The 6,000-nt window shown below is 36.2% G+C and overlaps 1 protein-coding gene across 5 annotated transcripts in view; it reads right to left on the reverse strand.

The window, feature by feature from the left end:
• spaca6 (sperm acrosome associated 6) overlaps positions 1-4,630 on the reverse strand; it is a 38,691-nt gene extending 34,061 nt beyond the window's left edge. For 2 of the 5 annotated variants that reach the window (XM_046848250.1, XM_046848248.1), the window contains exon 1: positions 4,217-4,627. The gene's annotated coding sequence lies outside the window, so the exon portion shown is untranslated. Of the gene's footprint in view, positions 1-4,216 lie in introns of all 5 variants that reach the window. The other 3 variants (XM_046848253.1, XM_046848252.1, XM_046848247.1) reach the window with 2 other exon arrangements.
• Positions 4,631-6,000: the final 1,370 nt, after the last annotated feature.

The following is a 6,000-nucleotide window of genomic DNA, read 5'->3' on the forward strand; positions in this document are numbered from 1 at the left end:
AGAATGAATACATTTATTTTTGTTTATTTAAAGAGTAAGACATTGTATTGAATTAAATAAATATTCGTTCTCATGAGCATTATTTTCATATTCAGCAGTACAGGTAGTACAGTATTACAAAATATTTGGCGTATGACCTCAGAATCTCAGGTTTCTAAAAATTTAATAAAACTTTACCATGTGTACCCTAACCTGAAAAAATAATTAGACTGCACTGCAGTCACTGACGAGTGAAAAACTTCTTTGAAGTCTGAACTCCAAAATTAGACCACATGTGTGTATTGCTGAATATTTACTACATCTGTCATCAGAAATTATACACAGACTTCAGCTGGCAATGTTTGCTTTCAAATGAGAGGTTGTGTAGTGATCAGGTAAAAATGTTTTAAGCATTTCCATGTGAGATGAGCAAAGAAGCTAAATGAATATATCTTGACTTACAGTATTATTTTCACACACTGGTATTTAATAATGTTATTTAAAGGCGTACAACCTTGTGCTTTTTGTATGTTTGGTGAATATGAGTCGGGTTTGCAATTAAATTCAAATCTCACTACTGTAGCGGAAATCTTGCATTCATTGCAATTATCTTGCAGGCAATCACGACAGTCCAAGGCAAAGTGGTGGAGGAGCAGTAATAGCAGTTAGCAAATATTCTACTAAATGTTCTACTGGATGCACTGTCTTGCTTCTGCTGCTGCAATCTACTCCATTGCCCATGTCACTGCTTATTGCATGACCAATTATTTTGAAACTGCCTGGTAAAAATCTATTGCTTAGACACCTGCTTTGTCATTTCAGCACTATTTATCAAGGGCCACTGGCAACTTTATGGACCAAGGCTTCTGTTTCCTTTATTTTGTGAAAGGCCTTGTTGAAACACCAAGCAACAAACTTAAACTGTTTAGCATTATGCTGTCCAAACAACTTCCATTCCTTTTCAAAACATAATCGTGTTCACAATTTGTTCCTAAAAAAACAAGAAGCAATTGACCTTGCATTAATTACAAAAGGTCATGAATAATTATCTATTGACTTCAGAACTAGAACAAATCAGTCATTTTTACTGAATGTGACATATATTCTTTAAGGAGAAGTTTAACCAGAAGGTTTTTTGGCATTTATAAAAAGACTTTTTATCGGACATGTTTAAAAATGTGTCATAGTCCACACAGCTGACCTTTTGATTTACTCCCTTTCCCTAAAGCAGCATACTGTTTATCCTATGCCAAACAAGTGTTGCCCAAACTCCACACCAATTATCTGCATGTAAAGTGAAAGAAATGTGGATTTAATGTGAACAGAATTTCCTTCATAGTAAGGAGTGTTCACTTATCAAACCAAGATCAGGGCAGTTCCTAACAATAAAAGATCTCCAAAGATCTCTAATGATTTCTGGACAAATTTTAGTAGGTGATTAATTCTAAGGGTGAGTATAATGCCAGCACAATTTACATCTTTTCCATATAAAGGTTGCAAAATCCTTTTATGAATAGCAAAGCAGACAAGGCTTATCAAATGCATAAAATCCATTCATAATCCATTCAAAATCATTCATAGTGAATGCAGGTAAATCTGAACCCAAAGTGTGGAAATACTTTGTCATAAAAACATGCTGAACGTTTGACCTATATGCTAATTTTCATGATTACTATTTTTTGATAAAGTGTGACTATGATACAGGTAACAGAGTACTCTTGGAAGAATGACAGCACTGGCTTGTAAATACCAAGAGACTTACCTTTGAACAAGCCAGGTGCACTGTTCTTCCACTTCACCATCACTTATCTTCCAGGCTCCAAAAGGTATATGCCCTTGTTTGAGTTTATTCCATAACCCTATTACAGATCATGCAGAAGCAGCATAAACAAACCTCCCCAAATCAATGAATCAAATTATAATTCATTGGGACTATTACAGCAGACAACAACCAGGAAATTACCCAAACTAACAGGAACATGCCCTCACAGCCCTTCTCCCAGTTTCCAAGATTTTGAGAGAAGTGGATGATTTCTATGCATGCATCAACAACCACAGGTCATCCTAATCAAATCTTTCATTTAGTCAAAATGGGATAGTAGTGGGCTTATATTATCACATATTTAAAAATCCATTTCTTTCTGCCCAGACTGTATTAAAGCCAAAGTCTCTAGGCATCATCCTGATGGGACTCTACTCTGGTTAACAGCACCACCGGTTTCATATTGCAGTGGACTTTATCACAGACCGTACGCCCTCACAATAACACACAGATATTCTAGTTGACCATTTTTCAAAATCCCTGCCTCATACCCCTGCCACCTTTACCTTTACCCTATGAAATGACAGCCTGTTTTCAACCCAGTGTTCAAATATTTTATTTTACCAGAGGAAATTGTGTCAAACAACAGAGCTCAATTGTCCTCACACATGTTGGGGTCCATTATGAAAAAGTTCATCACAGTGGGTTTAGACTCAAACTAATAAAGAGCAAATGAAAATATTGAAAATTCAGGAGGACTGATCTCAATATCTCCCATGGGCCCAAATATGTCAAAAACATTGGGTCATTTAGCTCCCCTATTTCCATAGAGCATAACCCCTTCTGTAGAAGCAGACAAATTTGGGAGAATACCTATCAAATGTATACTATGGATTTTTCTATAATTTTAGTTCTGTGATAGAATTACAATTTGGGTTAAATTATAGAAAGGTTTTATGAAATCAGCAAAACTCACAGAATAGAACCCTGTTATGTATTTGTGGTATTTTAGTTTCTTTATAACTAATGTTTTCCAATTACATCTTCACGGTTATTAATGAATAAACTGCTGAAAATTATATTGTTCTTGGGCATTGGATCCTATAATACCTGGGTTACAGAGTTGGTATTTTCCTTTGTACAATATTTGGCATTAAACACTAAAATATTAATGTCAAAATGTACCACTGACAGCATACATTTTGAAATGCCACAAGGTGATTTATTACAGTATGGTGCTTATTTAATTTGTCATCTTAAGCAAGCCAATGGAAGGTACAGCTGGGACAATTGGAACATCTATTCCTGTGTCATTTGCATATCATGAACTATGACAGCATGAGTGCAACAAGCACAGTCATGTGATGTTAATTTTCCATTTAAAAAATGCTGTAGCCTTGAACAGCCTTCTGCTCCCTGTATACTGTATACTGTGTTCTATATATAATCATAGCCATTGCTGAGTAATCTATAAAAAGTCATAGGCCTTGAAAGCATCCCTTGTTTCATTGCCATCTCAGATAATTGATGTCACATTCTGAAAAGTCTCTATGCCATGAAATATGTCATGAATATTAATAATATGGCATGAGCAAGAGAGTTGTTCATACACACTGTAAAGTTCAGACCATTTCATGTAGATACAGTTCAATATTTTATGCATAGCATAACACAGCACAGCACAGGAACTTTTATGGGCACCACAAAGTAGTATATAGAAGTATAGTAGATTTTATTATATAGAAATATAGAAACAGTGACAACCAGATGACACAGGGAAATAGAATGTGGAGAAAAGGATGGAAAGATATGGAAGAAGGCATCAAAGATTCTTATGGAAAACTCTGCTTCCCAAACACCAGAAAATCATTATAATTAGACACTGTTTATTTCAGTTCGTAACTACAACCAGGCAAGTGTGGTTAGCCATAACCTTTTGAAAGCACAGTAACATGGGAACTGAAGGATCACGAGAGGAGTGGGGGAGGAGGAGCAAAACAATGGATCGCACTTAAAAAAGACTAATATCAAGCACCAGAGATTACAGCTACAGTTAGTAAATGGAATCATCAATCTCTGCAAATAGTTAAAAAATTATTAAACTCACATGTGGGTCTACAAGTATGCTCGGGATATACAGGCTACATCATGAGGCCATCTTCATATTGTATTATGCTGAAGTTACAGTAAATAGGAGTCTTTATATCTGGACCCGAGCCCATGCAAATGCAATGTACTTTAACTAGAATGCCTATGTTACCTGTTTATTCAGACCAATAATTGAGCATGAAAGAAGTGTGGTGATAGGAGAAGGAAGAAAAATGGCTCAGAGTGCCCACATGGATGGCCTTTCTTACCACTACGAGGAAAATATGCACTGATATGCTCGAATGGAATATCTGGAGAATATTTGCCAAGGAAAAATAGGGAGAGGGGTTGCAAATAATGTATAATAAATTGAGAAATACTAAATACCGTGAAGAAGGAGAAGAAGGAGAAGAAGGAGAAGAAGAGAAAAGCTGTGGTTTCAATTCCAGCATGGCTGTCCATCATCCCATGTTCCTCCCTGACTTTTTTTTTTTTTTTTTTGCTCTCTCCCATTAATCACAGTCCTCTTTGCTGGATCCTGCTCTCTTCTCGGGCTCCTTCTCTGCTTGTGCTTGTTCTGTCTCTCTTTCGCTCTTCATCAGCCTCTTTGCAGACATCTCTCTCTCTCTCTCTCTCTCTCTCTCTCTCTCTCTCTCTCTCTCTCTCCTTTCTTCCATTCCTTTATGGATTAAAGGGAGGAGGGAGAGGAAATTTATACTGTAAAAGAAAGGACAAGCGAGAAGGATTCAAGTGGAGACCAAATCTGAATGAAAAGCATGCCTGCCCAATAAGTGATAGAGCAGAGAGGGGGGTGTTAATGTGAAAGCAGGAAAGGACAGGGAAAAGGGGGTGGCTTAGGAAGAAATATCTTAGAGGGAGGAAAAGAGGAGGAGTGTATCAGAGAGGGGGACTCGCCCTCCCACTTTTGACTTCATATTTTTTTTCTACCCCAAAATTTCCACTCTTTTGTAGCAGTGATGTAGGGAATTATATTTTATTTTTATTCTATTTCATATTAATTCAGCAATTATTTTATACATTACTGGGGCACTGAACTGTAGCAACAGAGACAGTGAGAAGCACAGATTTGGACGAGAAGCGGTCTTGAGGGATTAAATGCAATAATGAAGATAAATATGTGTGCATAATCTAAATATTGAAATATTCAGCTAAAGTAAAGTTGCTAACTTATATATTAAATAAGAGGCAACTACAATTAAAGAAGAGGTGTATAATATTCATGAGAATTAAGTTCAACATATAAAGCAAACTAGTTTATCATTAAATATTTGATGAATTCTATGCGCAAAAAAAATCTCTTTAAAAAATTGAAAATAAATAAATAAATCGGATGCTAAGGACAAATTGATTGACATTTACAGTACATTTTTGTACTGTATCTGTGTTCATATAAGGCATTTATTTACAAACTAAGAACAATTACATATGTAAGAAGACCAGACCATGAGCATGAAGCCAAAAAGCCATATTCAACCTCAAAATCAATTTCAGTTTCTCCTTGAAAGCACTTAAACAACTGGAAAGGATAAAACACACCACACTTTATTCTACGTGCCTTGAAAGATGCAGATGCCTGAAATACACAGAAAATCCAAACGTGTCTGCATTCACTGATCTGCAGAGTCACTGGTGCTTTACATATAAACAAGCAGATAAAACAAAAGAAAGACAGAGAGAGAGAGAGAGAGAGAGAGAGAGAGAGAGAGAGAGAGAGAGAGATAAATAAAGGGTGTGTTCCAGAGTGTCCTGTATGTTTGTGTGAGAATGAAGGAAGTAAGAGTGAATGTTTGAGGTTATAATGGAGTGTGAGAGGTAAGTATGCGAGTGTACAGTGTGCTTATCCTGCTGCTGGTTTTGAAAGGGCATGGTTATTGATCACGTTAATCTCACTGTGAAATCAATATGTTTTTCAAGATAGAGTGTGCTGTGTGTGTGGCATTAGCCCACACAATCTTTATTGATACAAAAACCCTAAAGTGGCCCATTTTAGTCAATAACGACACAGCCTGAGAAATATGAAACTGAACCAGTAAAATTATTTAAAAACTTTTTTACAGACCAGAAATATAGCATAATTTAGATTACCAAACCCTTACCGTACCCGGATTACTGGAAGTCTGCAGACCCTCGTTAAAATAGTAGGTGTGTTT

The sequence above is a fragment of the Silurus meridionalis genome, chromosome 4 (genome assembly GCF_014805685.1).
Source record: "Silurus meridionalis isolate SWU-2019-XX chromosome 4, ASM1480568v1, whole genome shotgun sequence".
In the NCBI taxonomy this organism is placed as follows: Eukaryota; Metazoa; Chordata; class Actinopteri; order Siluriformes; family Siluridae; genus Silurus; species Silurus meridionalis.